At 50.7% G+C, this 19,160-nt stretch overlaps 1 protein-coding gene and 1 pseudogene across 4 annotated transcripts in view; both read right to left on the bottom strand.

Moving 5' to 3' along the window:
* The window catches only part of CTIF (cap binding complex dependent translation initiation factor), a 260,483-nt gene that overhangs the window by 147,072 nt on the left and 94,251 nt on the right, over window positions 1-19,160 (bottom strand). The gene's annotated exons all lie outside the window — the stretch shown is intronic.
* Window positions 8,225-10,266, bottom strand: LOC129145587 (60S ribosomal protein L34-like; annotated as a pseudogene).

A 19,160-nucleotide genomic window follows, 5' to 3' on the forward strand; every position in this document is an offset into this window, starting at 1 on the left:
GTGTGCTCACTGCTTGCTCAGGGGCTATGCGCCGTCACCCAGTCTCTCTGTGCCAGGCACTGGCTTAAGACACATCAGCCAGGGGAAGCGGGGTCTGGCTCTTCTACATTCAGGGTCCCAACAAGACTGGTATGGCTGTTCCATAGAGAGTGTGATGGAGAGCAAGGGCTGGATTGGGGGGTCAGGCATGGCAGGGTTTGATGCTCCATGAGATGATGAGGCAGAGAAAGGACCAAGCACATGAGTCAGGCTGCTACATTTGCTAGATCATGCTGGGGGTGACAGGGAGAATGGACTTAAGAGGATTCCAGCCAACACAGACTGGCCAGTAGGAGGCTACCCCAACAGTCAAGAGATGACAAGGACTAACTTAGGAGGTGGGGAAACCACGGAGGGATAGAAGGAGGAGTCTATAAACATTTAAGAATAAAACTGACTGGTTTGGGTGAAGGATCAGTGTAGGGTGGGGGACAAGCCGCCATCTGTGAGAAATACAATGGCGAACACGAAAAGGTGCCAGCTCTGAAGAAATCCTCCATCCTTACAGGACAGTGGGAAATAAGTGCATATTATGCAAGGCCGGCAGTGATTCATATCAGGAAGACAGAGGCAATCGCACAGATTTAAGTTTGGATCGGATCCTGCTAAACCTTTTGCTTTTCTGTGATGCAAACACCTTATAGCATGGGGAAGTGGGATAAATCCTAAGTACATGAGGACTGAGAGTCTCAGCCCAGACTGCGCGTTGGATTCATCGGGGAGCTGTTCAGTGGCAAACGCCCAGGAACGCTCACCCAGAGGTTCAGCTCTGTCTGTGGAGAGGTCCAGGCATGAGTATCTCTTTTAACGGTCTTCCAACAAATTCTAAAGAACAGTGAGGACTAAGGGAGGGGGAAGCAACACCTCATTTCAGAGGCCTTGGAAGAAGGTCCGCAACGTTTTGCAGAGAGGGAGCTGCAGTTTCATATTCTGTGAGTGGCGGTACTGACAGAGGATGTTCTTTAGACTCTTTGAATGCCCACGGGTCTTTGCGTTCCACTCCCTATAGCAGAGAGGACCCCTGTCCCATTTCCCAGTGACCCAGCAAGGCTCCTCCTTGCTCCCCCCGCCAACCCCCCCGTCTGCAATTTTGGTTTGGTTAGCCTGCCTCCTGATCTCCCACAGTCCGGCCTTCCTTTGCCAGCGGACGGACATCCTGTGCCGGCTGCCCAACCTGAGCGCCAGCCTGATCCACGTGGCCAGACGCTGGTGCTGCTGCCCTTTGGGGTGTCCTGAAAGGACCTTGCCGAGGGGCGTGCTGCATTTCCTTGACCACATCACACGCCAGCCTGCAGGAACAATGCCCCTTTTCTTGCCGCCAGGAAAGGCCACATAAAGGAACATCTTCTCTTTTCTTGCCAAGCAAATGTTTCTACTTTGACCTGGAGGGTACACTTTGAAGCAAAATAATGATCCAGGGGCCACGGAGCTGCCCTGAAGGTCAGAGGTCAAGAACTCAAATGACCTGCTGTTCCAGACAGTGTCAGCATATGCTAGGTGAAGACTTTGCATGAGTATGTGTGTGCACATACTGGGAAGAGGGGAAAGGGGCTGCCCCTCAGGAGATTCCCCAAATCTGTTTCCTGTGGCCAACCTGGCTGAGGGTCTTTGCAATGAATTCCTTAAAGTGACTCACACACCACTCACAAGCTTGATCAAAGACGATTTTCCATAAAGAGACTCTGAGTGCATGGACCTTTGGCCAGAGCAGATGAACGAGGTGATCCACTAGGGTCTTGCTGAGGGCTCTGAAGAATTTGGGGACTCTGACAGCAGCTTCTCTTTGCACATCCACCCTGCACCCAGCTCTCATCCCCTAAATACTCTCCCCAATATGGGGCCTCTGCACAGGGAAGAGCAGAGGCCCTGTGCTCAGTGTGCTCAGAATTAGCAAGGGGTTAAGAACAGCACTGTGAAGCTGTCGGCAGCCTCTGCAGCACGAGTTTGATCCTTGGCCCGCCAGAGAGCAACCCACATGGTGCACAACTCTCCAGTCTCGCCCGCTGCTCCCCTCAGCAGTGTATTTCTGTCATTCTGCCTGTTGTGTTCCCCGCTCTGTCAACGGTGAATCTTCTCACCCCCTGTACCTCTGGCCTGTACCCAGTACTTGTATGTATAAATAAATAAATCTTTAAAAAAAAAAAAGAATTATTTGGGCCTCAATTCTCCCAACTGCAAATTGAAAGAAGCTGGCCTCGATGACCTTCAGGTTTCTTTCAGGTCGAATTTATATATAACATTCCCTGTCCTTGAGACTCTCCTTCCTCCTGAAGAAACAGAATGGGTGCCTCACCTTCTTGGCTGCTAGGTTATTATTCTTCAAGGGGGTGGAGGGTTCTCTTTAGCTGGAAACATTTTAAATTTAAAGCCTGGTCTTCTAGAAAATGAATTATTGACCAAGGTGTTGAACTCAAGCTCCTGTGAGTGAAATTTCCTTAAAACAAGGAACAGCCTGCTGTTTGCACACACTATGCACAACTCTGGGAGATGGGCCTTGTCTCTCGGTTGTCACAGATTTGTCATTCCTGACTTCAGCTGAGAGGAGCTCCTTGTAATTTGACAAAGCGACCATCGTGGCTGGTACAGGCTGATCCTTGGGCTAGAATGCTTTCTGAAAAGCCTTCATGAAGGACTTAAGACAAGGGTCACGGGCCAGCCCCACAGCACAGCATTCAGAAGAGACCAGTGAGAAGATGTGACCCATTTGCCAATGTGGGGTGTCCCCATGGTTTGGCAGAAAGCCCCTCTCTATAGTGTTCCCAAGGCCCCTGATGCTGCTCTTTCTCGATGGCCCTCTGTGTCTCTGTGTTCCAGACCCAGCAGGGTGAGGTCTAGGCCTTGGGCAGTGTCCAGCTTGGGGGTTAGGGCTGCCTTTAGTTTATATGGCCTTATGGTTCTGGCTTGTGTGGGGGGTGGGGCACAGAGTGGTGTCAGGAAAGCGGGAAAGGCAGCTCTGGCTGTGATTTCCTTTCTTTTCTTCCTTTTTCTTTTTCTAATTTCCTTTCTACAGCAAGTTTTATGTGCAGACACTTTAGTGATGAAATCTTTTCAAAGACACCTATTGACGCTGATCCCTAGTGAAATTCTAGAATAAATTATTAAACAGATGTCCTGTGAGCTTTCTACAAGGGCCAGCCATTGGAGTTCATCGAAATGAAACTGCAGTGTGAGGAAGAGCAGAGACCTCCGCATCCTGGGCCCTGGTCCTCACAGAATTAGCAGTGTGCCCTTGGGTGCAACATACCCCTGGGGTGAGGGGCTTAGCTTCCTTGTGAAGAATGATGTGTTTTGAATGCTTTCCTCCTCCATCCAGCTGGGTGGTCTCTGAGATGCCTGGGGAGGCAGCTCCACTTCTGCCTCACTCACAAGGTTGCTGCTCCTCACAGGCCCCCTCCCTGGCACCAGAGGTGGCCACAGTATTGCCCTGTTCTCGCCAGCTGGTCTCGGTACCATGCTGCCCTTAGTGCCCCTGCTCCAGAGCCAGAACTTGCCTGATCGTCTCCCCCCACCAGTTCCAGCCCCTAAACGCTCAGCTTTATTCCATACATAGGATGCATCTCTGCCAGCGACTGGCTAGGAAGGGATCTCCTCCAGGTAATACAACGTCTCCAGAGTCCTTGCCCTACAGCTTTGCGTTCTTGAGGAGCTGCACAGATGAGTCCTCCTTCACCCACAGTTGGTTCTTTGGGGGAAGTGCCCTCATTTATCACTAGGGTGTAACGTGTAATGCCAGAAAACCTGCCTTGCCTGGCGTGAAGGATACACTTGCCTATTTCAACATTTCCAGAAATGAGCAGGAACTCCCAAGTAAGGAGATTAAAGCTACCAGAAGTTCCACACAAATGGTTTTCAGGAACTGCAGAATGCGTGGATTGTTGAAATGGGAACTGGCAAAAGGCAAGGACAGCTTGTACTTTATATGAGGCCTTCTGGAGCCAGTCTACCAACAGGGGTGGGCGGGGGTCACATTCTTAGTAATGCCAAAGGCAGGAGTGGAGTCAGCAGCTATGGGAGGGGAGACCAGCAACCTGGTGCCCGGCAGGTTTGCAGGGGCAACTGCAAGAGGCTGCTTTGCCTCTCCCCTTGGCACACAGTTGGTTCACACATTTGCTCTGGCATTTTAACAACTACTGTGGTTCTGTGATTTACTGAGTGCCAACTGGAAGCCCAGTGCTGTCCCAGGTGTGGCGCTGAACCAAAGTCCTGCTCCTGAGACCCCAGACACGTGATTGAGGTCTTTCCCACCAGCAGGGGTCAAGGCAAAGCCAGGAAGGATGCAGATGCAATCCTAAAGAACTGGGCCGATGCGCCTTCTCCTTGAGTCCTGGAGCACCTTTGCTCTGGCGGTTCTTGGCTCTTGCATGGGAACAAGTCTCTGTAAGATCTGATTCCAGACTTATTCAGGCTCCTCAGGCAGCTGGATGGAGGTTCTTTTTCTGCTCAGCCTGCCCTTCTCCTGGTTAGTAAGGCTGGCGTATGCTTGAGTGTATATATACTGTGCATGTGCATGCGTGTGTGTGTGTCTCCCCTCCTGGAATTCTTTGAACAACAAAAAAGAAAAGATCTTATTTATTGGCACTCTGGCGCATCCTTCTGACCCTTCCAGCCTCATGGACAGCATGTCCAAGGTCTTGGTCACAGGCAATCCGCTCACCTCGTCTCAGAGGGTAGCTACTCCATCCCTCTATTCCCAGAGGCAAGCCTCTGCACCCACTGCTGCTCCCAGCAAGCTGGCCAAGTTCAGGCTCACCTGCAACACTCCCTGTTTCTCTGATTACATCCAACCAAATTAGACTTCTGACAATCATGGTGGGTAGCCTGCACACACTTATTTCAACTCCCCCTCTCTCTAATAACAGAAAAAGTTATAAAAGCATAGCAAACAAGAAAGTAAATTTCAACAAATTTAGAGAAGACAGAAAGTGAACAGGGGAGTGGTGGGTAACTTAGAATGGGAAAGATACAACCTAAGTGCCTACAGGTGGGGTCTGATGAGAAATGTGCTGACAGAGCCTGCAACCCTCTGGGGCACACAGAACTTGAAGGAGCCAGGTGTCCTCAAGCTAGGGGTCCAGGTGCTGAGAGGAAACAGCACAACTGGATGAAAATCTGGACATTGGACTCCTCACCTTCACTTTCCCACCCCACACAGCCAGGCAATTACCTGTTAGACCCTGGCCCCAGGCAAAAGATTTGAGGTTTATTTTCTGGAGAAAACGAAAAAGAGAAGCTCTGATCTGGACTCATGGGCACCCAGAAAGTGGGAGAGAGAAAAGGCTCAAAGACATGAAGGGGTTCAGAAGTAACATGCATACCAGTGCCTGGACTGTGTTTGTACAAAGTACCAGGCCCCCTCGGAGAAAGGTGGATTCCAGGTCTGGGGCCATAAATTCTAACTACTTCTCACACCAGCAAGTAAGGAAGTACTCAAAGAATGGGGACACTTGGGACACAGAGAAGTGAGTTTGGAGGGGTTCCCACTGAATGAATCTGGAACAATCTGAGCACTGGATTATAACTTAGAATAAAATAAAAACCTCTAAGCCAAGACGCATAAATAGATACAAAATAAAGGAAAGATCGCCCTTTTATAGAAAACCAACCAAAAAAATGTATATGGAATTAGAAAAATCACCATTCTCCAAGCAACAGATTTTAGACAAGAATTATCAATAAATGCTAAAACTAATAGGTAAACCGTATTATTAGAAATAGTATCAACAGAAACAGTCTCAAACATCTCCCTGCAAGATACTTTTCAATTGCAGAAGGGAATCTGGTAACTTTATACTGGTGATCCTGAAAGCTGCCACCTGAGTGGGTGGCCACTGTCAGTATCTCGTGTCCCCTGATGCCAGGCACTGAGGACCCAGTGTCTCTTCCTTGGCATTCCTTGCAAAAGCGATCACACATTTAGTCTTGAACTATCAGACAAACCCAAATTGATGAACATCTATAAAATAACTGGCCTGTCCACCCTCTTCAAAAACATCAAGGTCACCAAAGGCAAAGCTCCAGGAGACCAAAGACAAGTGTGACCTTGTATTGAATTCTAAACCAGAAAACAAAGCAACTTTTCCTCTAACTCTAAAGGATATTAATGGGACTACTAGAAAAATGTAAACAGGGCTGGTAGATTTTGTAAGAGTTTTCTATCAATGTTGACTTCCTGATTTTGATCCTGAAACTGTAGTTCAGTAAGAGAATGTCCCTGTTTTTAGGAAAACACACTGAGATAATCAGGAGTAAAGTGGCACCATATCCACAACTCATTCTTCATATCACTAAGAAAAACTTGAGAAAATGATATGGAGAGAATGATAAAACAAAGATGGTAAAATATTAACACTTGGAGAATCTGGGCCAAGAGTATATATAAATGTAGATGGTTCATATACAAAGTGGGGTAAGTTATAGTAGTAATAATACATGTTGTACCAGCTTCATAAAAAAATTCTTTGTATTATTTTTGCAACTTTTCTTTTAGTCTGATATTTTTCAAAAGAAAAGTAGGAGCCAGTAATGAAGTTAATAATCTGACTCAAAATTAAAAATTGTATATAACTATATTGAGAAGATAGGGGCATAAGAATAGAGGAAAATTCTCATCTAGCATCATAGGAAATCAACAGAAAATATTTAAAATCGATACTTTTAAAAAGAGCAGATATTAGAAATATTAGAATATAAAACATTAATTAGATATAATAGGATAGTAGGTATGTAGGTACTACCTAACTACATATATATATATATAATATATATATATATTAGAAATAGGGTGACACACCAGAAAAAAAAAACAGTAGAACAAAAATAATAATTGCAAGTCACACCTTGAGGAACAGAACTTACAGCAAGAGCGAATGGAGGAGCAAGCTGCTGTTTTCTGACTTAGGCCTTATAGCATTATTTAATTTGGATATTTTTAAAGTATTGTTTTGTAATCATTAATTTTGAAAGTAGCATTTAATTTGTGTAAATGACAGTCATGTCCTATTTCTGGAAAAATTGGGTCTCCATCTTTGGGGCCCGCTTTTCCCCCAACTTGGCAGCTCTCCACCTGCCTTTCCCAAAATCACCTGCACCAGCAGCATCAGATTATGCCAGCGAGCTTGTGGGCACTGTTATTTAATGAGAGCTCCAGAACGTGGAAGGTGAAAAGGGCTTTAGAGACCCTTCGCTATGCACCCTCACTCTGGAGATGACATGAGCCAGGGAGGTGGAGGGTGGACCGGGCTGGGTCCTTCTGAGGCACTAGCTCACACCTCAGCCCGCCTGATGCTGCTGGGGGTGGGACAGGGTCAGTGCCAGGGCCCCGCTAGACATGGACCTTGTGGGCTGACAGCTCTGGGCCTCCCTGGACAGCTGGGGCCCAGCAAGAACCCAAGGGCTGGGCTGGGTTCTCATGGCGCACAGCTGGCGGCACCTGTCCCAGCGGAGCACCAGGTACCGTCCCTGGTTCCCCGCCAGGTTGCTCGGCCTCTGGGACCTGCGCGAAGCACAGTCCTAGACATGCACAGCGAAAGGCTCAATGACATTCCCCGTCGGTAATGGAAAACTCCTCAAGGTTTATAAACTCTGGGGAGTGAGAAAAGCCTCAGGGTGCAGGAGGAGGGAAGTAACAGCATTGCGTTTCAACCTCAGGACACCTTCTCCCCGAGTCTTCCAGGCAGGATGTCCAGAGGGCAAGCGAGGGTCTTTTGAGACCAAAGACATGTGATGCTTCATACTCACAAAACAGGGTCTTTCCTCTATAAAGCATCCTGGAGAGGGTGAGGGGTGCAAAGGGCTGGGGCCAGAAGGATGGCAGTGCTCTACTCTTATTATCTGGGGATGCGGGGTTGTCCCTGGGGTGGTTCTCTGTCCTCCTCAGCCCCAACTCAACAGTCAGTACTGACCTCCAGAGGGCAAGACCAGAGTTATTTTCTGGGCACGACCTCAATATGTAGCCTTTCCAAAGTCTATTTGTCTAGGCCTGCAACTCCATTGTTGTTATTATTTATAGTCCATTTAATATCAACTTTTGATTATTCCTTTTGTAGGCACCAGTTAGTGTTTGTTGCTTTATCCATGGGCCAGCTTCCTCCTGCCACCAAGTGTGCATCAGGGTCACTGCTGCTGCCGACAGAGGCACTGAGCTCAGGGCCAAACTCCCAGCACACAGAAGCCAGGTGATTGAAGAGAAGAGCCAGAAGGACACGCAGGGCTTTCCCCCGCCTCCGAAGGGAAGCGGCCCCTTGTCCCCCGGGGATGGCCCTGAGCACCTGCAAATGTGCAGTGTCGCAGTGTCCTCCTGAGAGTTCTAGCTTTGATGGGTGGGAAGGTGGAGAGTAATACACCCCGAGGAACCCTAACCTGCAGGGGCTCACCCGGGGCTGTTGGGGCAACAGGTCATCTGTGGCAATGGCCAGTGGCAGGAGCCAGAGCTGGAGCCAGGACTGTCCTTCCTGGGTCATCAAACCTTTGCATGTCCCTATCCTTGCTTGTCATGAGGGCAAACTTTTTTTTTTTTTTTAATTCAAAAAAGCTTCATTTTTATTTAGCTTTCTGACTCTGTGCTTGGGCCTTCAACACTTTCACAACGATTTTCTGCTCCTCAATAAGAAAAGCCCGCTCCATCCTGTCCCAGACACATTTAGCACACATGGAGCCACCGAAGGGCCGGCTGACGTGTTTTTTCGTTTTACACAGTCTCATAAGGACTTTAGGTCTCACAGCACGAATCCCTTGAAGATGGCCTGGGCACACACCGCATGCAGATTCTGGTGCTTTCCCAACCTCCTTGGTCTAAAGGTAAACAATTCTATTGCCGGGGGTGCGGGACAGTTCGAGGCTGTATTGGAGGAGAGCCTACGGCGGTAAGTCAAACGCTGGACCATCCTGAAGGCCTCCAGACACGGTCCTTGGACAAACTTTCTTGTCCTTCATTTGAGCAAAATAATGGTCAACAACAACAAAGAAACAACTAAAATTCTTGCTTTCGTCCAAAATTCTTGCTTTGTTTCACGAAATGATCAAGAAATGATTAAGGCAGACAACAAAGCGGCACTATAAACAGTGCACTTGCTAAGGAACTAGATCTGACTGTTCCTGGCTAGCAGGAATTGTAATTATGTGACATGATAGAGTGCTATTATCATATTGCAATATAAATGGATCAAGTCAGTGTCGTTCGCCTTAAACATACACAATGTTGCAGGCCAAAAAATTGTGATTTTTTTTAAAAAGGGGGAAAAGAGAGAAAAAAAGGTTTTAAGAATCAACTGCTTGCAGGTAGGTCCTTAGGCATCAGAACCACCTTGGAGGGGAAGGCTTGATAAAACAGAGATCACTGGGTTCCACCCCAAAGTTTGTTTCAGTAGCAGTGAAGGGGACTCGAGAATTTACATTTCTACCAAGTTCCCAGATGAAACTGATGCTGCTGGTCTGGGGGCCACACTTTGAGAACCACTGTTCTAAGAGTTGCAGAGGTAAATAAGCTGTTATTATTCATAGTTTCCTGAAATCAACTTTTGATTTGGAGTCCTCAGGATTTGAAGTGTGTTAGAGGACAGGCGTGTATGTGTGGGAGCAACAACCATGCATCTCAGTGATGTAGAGATAAATAGTAAGTGCTGGAGGAGCACAGGTGAATCAATAAGGCAGTAGTTATCAGGGAGGGCTACACAGAGGAGGTGACTTTCAAGCGGTGTTTGGAGAACAGGTATGTAACAGGTAGGGAAATGAAGCTGGACGGGCATTTATGGCAGAGACCAGGGCTGCAGACTTAAGGAGTCATAAGGCTAGATAGAACACAGCTATGGAGTCTCAGGAGCGAAGATAGGAAGGCCAGCAGGCTCTTGGGGAGGGTAAGGAAAGCCTGGGGTTTACCCATTTGTCTGGGAATCAATGAAGAATTTTTAAGCAGGGTAATAGGAAATTTGGTAAAACCATAATTTCCCTCTCCAGTTCTCAGTTTCCTTGTCTGTATAACAGGGGGTGACAGGTAGAAGGTCTACGGCCTCTTCCAGCACTGACACACTATGATTCAATGGGGAGCCACCCAGTTGGTGGGGTCATCTTGCTGGTCGCCCCTTGCAATGCACGGGACCCAACAGCCACTCACACGCGCTTGGTCTATCTGTCCATCTACTGCCTTCAGAACTCTCGCCCAGCCTGGGAAGTGGAGGCAGACAAGCGAAGGCGTCACACTCACTGTTAATCTCTCCTGGGCCTGCACCCCCCCCCCCCACTCCCCGGCTGTGCAGAGCCAGGAGGCCTGGGATTGTGCAGCAGCTCACAATGGAAGGAAGAGGGTGTAGGAGCGAGGTCCCCGGGCTGACCCTGGTATTGTTCTTGGGCCAGAAGAAAGCTTCCTCCTGCCTGGCTCCTGCACCGCTAGAAACAACGACATCCAGCCAGTGAGAGTCAGCGTGTCCTGGGGGGGGCGCCTGCCGTCGGGGCTGCCTGGGAGTTGGGGCCCATTCACAACTGCCTGCTGGATAGCACGTAGCCCTGTCCGTCGTCCCTGCCCCCTCTGCCTGCAGCCGGTTGCTCCCAGGGAGGAGCTGGGGTAAATGAAAATAACCGACTTCTCCGCCCCCAAGCTCACCGCTGCCAGGAAGGAGAACGCGACCAGAAATGGCACACTGGCTAATAAAGAAATAATGGATGCTTCACACCCTTAGCAACACCTTCCTCTTCCCCAGCCTCAGCTGCTCCTTCCACTGGCCAAGGACAAAGGAGAAAAGGTGTTGGAGCAGGGTGCAACCCTGTTTTACTAGGATGGGCCTATCGTCATTGAGGTAGCCCTGGATGTTAAACCAGCTCTGGAAAATACTGTCAGGATGGATAGGGGGCTGCAGGCAGGGTGGTCCCCACCCCTGTGGGTTTTGGGGTCTCTCCTGGCAAGGGCTCCTGTGCCAGTCAGTGGTGACCGTGTGCAGGGGGCTGTGGGAGTGATGGACTTGCCTCTGGGCATCCATAGACAGCACCTGAGGCCAGAGGAGCACCTGCTCCCTGCAGTGGGTGCTGGTCTTCAGCTACCAGGTCCTAGCTATTCCTAAGAGCAGCTGGGTGAGATATCTCCAGATAAGACCTTGAGGGAAGCTTAAGCCTGCTAATCTCTCCACCCAAGTGCACCCTCCCACCGCCCACCACGGAATAAGCCCTCTGGCATGCAGTAAAGGATTGAGGGGTATGGTTTAGTCCCCAAGCAGAATATGGACCAGATGACCTCTCCACTGGGGGTAAGTCCTGTTTTTCAGGGGCTCCTGTATGTTCTTAGTGAAGTAACAAAACTTCCTTCCTTGAGGGAAGGTATATACAGTCCTAGGAGTTGCCTGGGGTCTTGGGAAGAGGGCATAGGATTGTTCAGGCCCTAGCCCTTCATTTCCTGAATTCTTCTATCACATTTAATTGCTCAGGAACATTCGGTTGGGTCCCTGTTTGGTCAAGTCTCAAGGCCTCAAGGACCTCCACCAGCAATGTTCTCCACTCATAGAAATGTGCCTTCACAACTTGTGGACACCAGATAGGCCACCTCTTCCGAGCCACTACCTGTCACTATCACAGCCCTGGTCCTTTCTAGAGAGCCACTCCCTGGCCATCCCCTAAGACCCAGCTCAAAGGTCTGCCTCCTCCATGAACGTATGGGAAGGCATGAAACCACAGAGAACCTCAGAACTGGCCTAGAATCAAGTCCTCAGGGCGCACACAGGATCTGAGGCCTGGGTGGGCTCACGTGCCCAGGATGGTTTCACGGAGGAGGCCAAACTGGAACAGGGCCAGGAAGGACAGGGAGGAGCTGCAGAAAGGAGGCAGAGATCAGCAGGTGAGCAGAATGCAGCGAGCAAGGGACGGTTCCCAACGCAGCTGGCGAGGCCAGGCTTCTCAGTGTAAGGTCTCTGGCAGTGCCACCTCTAGATCGTGATCTCAGAAGGACCAGAGAAACAAGACAGAATCTTCACACAGTCCCCACCCAAAGCCCACAGAAAGGACCTGCTGAAGCGGCGGGGGCCGGGGCGGGGGGTGTGAGGGGTCCATACACATTTGTGTCTGTGGAGCTCAGCAGTCCTGTGCTTGCTTCCCTGCTAACAGTGCTCTGAGCCCGGCCACTTCCCTCTGGAGAGTGGTTTTTGGTTTGCAAAGAGCTATCACCATGTGCCCAGCTTCGCATTTTGACCCCCAGCGGCGCGCGGCCACATGAGGACACAGGTATATGAAGCCATTTTACACTTGCAGAAATGGGAGCGCCCAGAGAATGCCTCTGGAAGAATGCCACGCTCTGAGAGCAGAGCTGAAGGGCTCTTGGAGACACGAAGGAGGGAGCTTCAGAGTTCTTGCCACCTGTTGCAGCTCTCGGGGCTTTCCTTCTGTTTATACTCCAGGTCGGTGTTTGGCAAGCTTTTCTTGTAAAGGGCCAGATAGTAAACGTTTCTGGCTTAGCAGGCGGTGGGGTCCACGCCGCAGCTCTCAGCTCTGCCTGGTGCACAGCGTGTCTGCAGGCAGCAGGCACGGGGCGGGCGGCCCTGGAATCGCAGAAACGCAGGGAGGTGGGACTGAGCTGGTGGGCCCATCTGTCCACCGTGCTGAAGACCCCAGCCATCCCCCGGGGAGCTGAGGCAGCCACAGAATCCAAAGCACAGGCAGCCTGAGTCCTGGCTCCCTGGAGGCCGCATGGAGCCATGGGGAGCAAGTCCAGACTTGGCCACTTGCCTGTTCCCTAGAAACTTTCCTACTGGCCCCCAATAAGTCTTCTCCCTGCCCCCCATAATAATTTCTTATAAAGAGACTCATAAACAACAATAAAAATAAAAATAGGCTGGCCTCACAGAGCACGTTGCCTTTCCCAGTGGGCCCTGCTACCTGGCGGCCCCAGACAGGAAGCCAGGGACTGAAGGACTCCAGGTCTCCTTCATTGTACGGGGCCTATTTTTGTCCTGAGGGAGGAAGCTTGGCAGGAGGCGGGGAGGCAGCCTGAGCGGCGGAGGGTGCTCCGCGTAAGCACTCCTCGTGGCCAGCTGATGCAGGACCTTGCATCACCCGAGATTGGGAGGAAGCCATTGGAAGCTTTCCTGATTAAAAAAAAGGTAAAAATCGCATCTCTTCCCCTTTCAAACCTGTCAGAAGGGGCTTGCCTTTCTGTCTCTTCTCTCCTCTTTTTCCATTTTTAGTGCCTTTAGCAACAGAAAAAAAAAAGAGATACCCATTTTCTTGTTCTGGCTTATTAAGGAAATGACATCCACCCCGAACTTGCTGTACGTGACCGCAGTCGCCTAGAATTGGAAATGGTTCTCCAGCACCTCTTCCTCCACATCGTCACCCCTTACAAGGGTGCCAGAGGAGTCAGGCTGTCTGAATTCTAAGCCCGCTCCCCCGTTTATAAGACGTGCGATTTGGGGCAAAGTGCCTGATCTCAGCTCTCTCGTGTGTAAAATGACAGTAGACAGCGCTACCTCTATACTTGCAAGGCAGTTACGCGAATCTGGAGATGGCACATGCTGACAGGCCGCTCCGACAGCGCTGGATTCCGTGAGCCCCTGAGAAGGAGGCTCAGGCTCTGGATGGGTGCTGGGTGAATCCCTCCAGGGCAGGAGCAAGTCAGGGCTCATCTACTCATTCACCCAATATTTAACGAGCACCCATACACGCCTATGTGGAACTGACATTTACTGGGAAAGTGCAGACCATGGAATAAATTAAGTTCATGTGTGATAAGTGCTATGGAGAAGAATCAAGTGAGGAGGAGGAGGGGTGGGGTGTCCAAAGGTTCTACTGAGAAGGGACAATCTGGTCTGTGAAAGATGCTGGGGAAGGAAACGTACTCATAGGGACAACGTGAGGACAAGCAAGATGAGAAAAAGAGAGCACAGGCCTCCCCGGTGGTGCAAAGGGTTAAGACACAACCTGTGAAGCTGTCTGCAGCCCTTGCAGCACGAGTTCGATCCCCGGCCAGGGAGCTACCCGCATGGTACAGCAGACCTCTCCTGACTCGCCCGCTGCTCCCCTCAGCAGTGGATTTCAGTCAGTCTGCCTGTTCTGTTCCCCACTCTGTCTCTGGTGAATCCTCTTACCCCCCACACCTGTGCCCTGTACCCCAGCTCTTGTATGCATAAATAAATAAATCTTTAAAAAAAAAAACAAAAGAAAAGAAAAAGAGAGCATGGTCACAGGTCCTGGAGCAAGCGTTTGTGGTGTTTCCATTGGTACAACACAGTCATTGTTGGGGAGAGCTCATAAAGGAGATGCGAGGAGACTTTCTGGATAGGTACCTGCATCTGAACTCAGTCCACCAGGCTAAGCCTGTGTTGGGTCGGCAGGAAGGTGCTAGTGGTGGACTCAAGGAGTGAAGTTGAACCAGGCCTGCTGTGGGATCAAGAAGTGACTTGAAGCAGCACTTGGGGACAAGGACAGGCTTGGAGGTCCGAGATGGGGCTGGGTTCTCAAGTGACTTTGTTCCTCCTTGCCTCGGGATATTTTAATAATCCTTACGTGTGTGAGTTAGCATATCGTGGAAGTTTCCAGAAGACTTGGCAATAGAGCTGGCATAGCTCTAGGGAACGATAAAGTCACTCCTTCCCATCTGGAGGGCTGGTTGCTGAGCTGCAGCAGCTTCAACTCAGCAAGGGGCAGCCCTGCCCACCAAGCCGGTTTCCAAACAGCAGCGACGCCACCTGCTGGAGCAAAGCTGTGCCTGCATCTGTCACCATTTTTACTGCTCCCAGAGCCCAGCAGAGTAGGGAGAACTATCATTCTAGGAAGGCAGTGATGATTGCTCTGAAACCTTGTTTGTCCCTCGGGTTCTTGTAGGATGTGGAGGCGGGGAGCACAGTGAGCACAGAATTTAGTTTCAACATTTCCTAACAGGAAGGCAAAAAGGGAAGTAAGTTGGATTATGCAGTTCCTATTGTCAGACAGCAGACTAATGTTTGTCTGACAGGGAACTCAAGGAACTTATAGACAGCCTTGGGCAAGACACAGGATATCTGAACGAAAATGCCTTCCAACGGGGATTTGCAGAAGACACAGAAACACCCCGTGCCATGGGAGGTGGGAGGCGGTATTTCTGCAGGGCCTGGAGGTGGCGTGTTCTGGTAGCCTGAGGAGATGCTGGGAAGTTACTCAAGTGGGTAACTTACCACAACTCATGGGGAAGGAGCCCTGGGGTAGCGTCTAGTTTGGGACCAGAAGGGACGTGAGGGATGTGTAAGGGGAGGTCAGAACCTATTCAGATTCGATTCCATTGCTTAGCATTGACCTTGGTCCAGTTTTACCTGCCCTGGACTACAGACTCTTCACCTACTATCATTTTCACTTCTAGACATCTCAGTCACTCCAGGCACAACTTGGCTGAAGCTAACATTTTGCTACTCCCCAACCCCCATGTTGGTGGGTGTCTCCCCTGTAGGCTCAGGCAGAGTTGTCTAGAGTGGGGAATGTCAACTGTACCTATCACTACCTGGGACAGCACTTCTTTTGTCTGTGTAGCTGATACACGCTTATGGGGTGTGCCCTCCTGGGAGCAACCATGGTTCCCAGGGCAAGGACTGGGGCAAGGCCCCCTGGAGGAATGCCAGCCTCTGTGCTACAGGGCACAGTTAGGTCAAACAGGTACTTCTCTGTGTAGTTACCTGTACTACCAGGCCGTCCTCTCCCTTGTTCTGGGGAGGAAGGACCTGAGCTTCAGCCTGGATCATCTGGGGGGATAGTTTGCATGCTTAGCACCAGTAAGGAGACAGTTTGCATGCTCAGCACCAATAAGGAGGCACCCCTCTGTGGACACCTCTGACTGCCAGGAACAAGCCACTTCCCCTTAGCGACGCCAGCCTGTGGTGCTCCCAGAGTGGTACACTGGTGCCCCCCAGTGGGCCCAGATCACAATGCAGCTGTCTATCCCTGTAAGGCTAGGGAGAAGCCACACCTGACCCAGGGCCACGTTGTGGGCAGGGTTACAATTGATGAGCACTGCTGATGGCAGGCCAGCTGTCTCCCTTCCACCCAAACACAGCTCACAGTAGGGATGCCAAAAATGCAGGTAGGGTCTCAGGGTTCCATTCTAAGCCCAGCTGTGTGGGTCTCAGCTTCTGTCCTACCCTAGGCTTCACGGCCTGGAACCATGACTGAATCCCCCCAACCTTCTCTCCACCCCCACACTCCCATCCACACATCACTGGGCTCAGAGCCTCCATCTTCCCTCCCCCATGGGGAGCTCTTGAGAGCAGGGCAGCTCACCCCAGGCGGTCAAATGCTTGTGGACCCTAACATCTGGCTGCTGGCCATCACCTGCCCCGGCTCACCTGCTGTCCTCCCTCAGCCACCACATGGGGACAGTGAACATCACCAGCCCCAGCTCTTGCCCTGTTTACCCAGGTCCATGGGCAGCTCCAGGAGCCTGTGCCCCACAGCACCAGTAACGGGGGTTCCTGAGGGCAAGCACTGCGGGGATGCACCCAATGCGGAAATACCACCAGGTGGTGTCATTGGGGATAGTGTCCTCAGCTTTGTCTGGAGGGGGACTTGGCCACGTACTCAGGTGTCAGCATCTCATCTCTGGCTGAGGCTCTCCCACCTAGGGCCAGTGTTAGGTAAGCTAGAGCTCCCTGAAGAGCTACAATAGGCAATCAGTCTAGGGGCCACCGGCGCCCTCCGCTCCATACTCGAGCATTCATTCAAGCCCTGACAGCAGTAACTGCAGCAGCACGGGGCGTGTGCAGGGAGAGCACCCAGACCTCACCCTGCAGGGACTCTGATCTGGGCCAGGCACCACAGTTGCTCTGATGTTTACAGCTTCAACTCTGCAATATGGTCATTTTGTACAGGTCTCATTTTCTCTTCAACACTGTGTCCTTGGAGAACAGCCTCTAATGCAATTCGCTCTCTGAAAGCCTGTGCAAAGCACTTGCCTATGAAGAATAGTTAGTGAGCATACAAAGGAGAGAGGAAGATATGGCGGCTACACTCCCCACCCCTGCCAGCCCCTCTGCGGTTGGATGCAGATGTGAGGTCATTTCTCACAGACTACGAAGACCAGTGACACTTCTGGGCCAAAGCATTTAAGACCCACAGCATGAGCCTCCAGCTCTCTTTGCCCCTACAGGGGCCACCCGGCTGCCGTGGATTGTGCTGGTAAAGCTTCGAATGGAGTCCCCCTGGACTGGATCCCCAGCACAATTTCAGTGAGAAGTCAAAGTCCGCGCGTGGAGCCACGGGGTTTTGGGGGGTTGATTAATCTCATGCTATGGCCTAGCATATGCCATTACATCAGGGGATGGAAAAATCCTGTTTTGTAAAAAAAGAAAGACAAATCCCAGAAGTCACATCAGCAAGAGCATAACCAGCTTCATGTCAAAGTTCTGCTGGAAATGCTGGCAGAAACTCACAGGCTGTGGGAAGGATTCAGTCAAGACAAACACCCGCATCTCGAAAGACTATTCTTCAAGAATAGTTCAATCCTGCGCACCTGGAGCAGGGGTCATGATGACAAAGGAAATGCTTGCGGATCTTGTCCTAATGGCTCCCCCAGGAAAAGCAAATACCCAAGGAGAGGTGGTTATGCCATGAGCCTGGTCAGCTCTGACTCTAGGTTTTCAACTCTACCTGATAATTTTGATAAAATTGCAGAATCCCCTGCGATACTTTACAAAACGCAGATTGCTGGGTCTGCCTCAGTGGGCGTGGTCACGGCCTCCAGGATGGCCCGACGGCCCCACCTCCCGATAGCCGCCCTCCTGTGTTCCCCTGCCATATTGTGCCAGGGCTGGTCATGCAACCGATACGTGGCAGGTGACAGAGTGGCAGCACATCATCACTGAGAGGGGGAGTTCTCATTTTCCTGCTCTCTCTCTTTTGCTCCAGAACAAGCCAGCTTGTCCCACGTTGTGATGACACTCAGCTTACGGAGAGGCTCACACAGCCTCCCACCAACAGCCAGGATGGAACCGGGGGCTTCCTGACCTCAACCAGCTGAGGGAGCCCCCAGGAAAGGGGGTCCTCCAGCTCCACTTGAGCCTTCAGATGGCTACGGCTGGGGCCACTGGCTGGCCCGAGACTTCAGGACTGACCATGAGCCAAAACCCCAGCTGAGTGGCTCCCAAATGTCTGACGTCAGAAAGTGTGTGTGATAATAAATGTCTGTTCATTCAAGCTGCTAACATGCAAGCAATGTGTTATGTAGCAACAGATAACTGACCCCGTGGGCCTCGGGAGAGACCCAGAAAGCCGTACATTTGGAGCAAGGTTCAGCACCACGGGACTAGGGACTTGGTAGTTTTCTGAGGGCAAGCCTGGTTCAAAGTGGTGTGTGTATGTGTGTGTGCATGTGAGTACCAACTTTTCCACTGTGTGGTCTAACTGAAACTAAGAGGAGTTGGAGATCTCCACTACCAAAGCCTTGCAGAGTGTCTACCAACCACACAGTGCCCTGGAGAACCAAGAACAAGAATGTTGGCTGATTTATTGTTGTTGGAAGAAAGAGAGAAAACTCTAGAATGCAAAACTTGAGATTTTCAAGGTCTGTTTAGTAGCTCTACCATTTCCTCCAATGAAACAATTCTGATAAGACTGATTTAGACACCCCAGCAGGGCAGATCTGAGTAAGCCCTGAAAGTGGGGGCCCTGGGAGGCTGCTTCCTTAGCCTCCCCACTCTTCACCCCAGCAGCACCCCCAAGGCCCCAGTTTTCACACTTGCGATCTAGTCGAACCAAGCCATTTCACTGAAGAGTAATCTGAGGCCCGTAGAGGCAGACAGATGTGACAGACAGACAGATGTCTAGAATGGGCTTCACCTGCCCATTAGTCTCATCTTTCTGCAAGGCCTGAGAGGCCACTTAGGACAAGATGAACACAGGTCATAGCACCCACACATGGGGGCTGTGGGCACAGCCAAGTATCTCTGTTTGTCATCCACACAGCTCCCCAGCAGAAATGGCGCTCTTCACTGAGAACACTCACCTGGCACACAGGGTGGGGATGGGGTGCAGAAAACGCTCCATCTACCACCTTCCTCACAAAGGGGGGCCGCCACCACCAGGCCCAGCCTTAGAGCAAACACTGCCCTTAGTGTCTCCCATAAATTCATGTACTGACTCTTCACAACAACGCTATGAAGTAAATACTGACGTTATCCTCATTCAATGAA

Source organism: Talpa occidentalis, unplaced genomic scaffold, assembly GCF_014898055.3.
Source record: "Talpa occidentalis isolate TD23 unplaced genomic scaffold, MPIMG_talOcc4v2.1 talOcc4.13, whole genome shotgun sequence".
NCBI classification, from domain to species: Eukaryota; Metazoa; Chordata; class Mammalia; order Eulipotyphla; family Talpidae; genus Talpa; species Talpa occidentalis.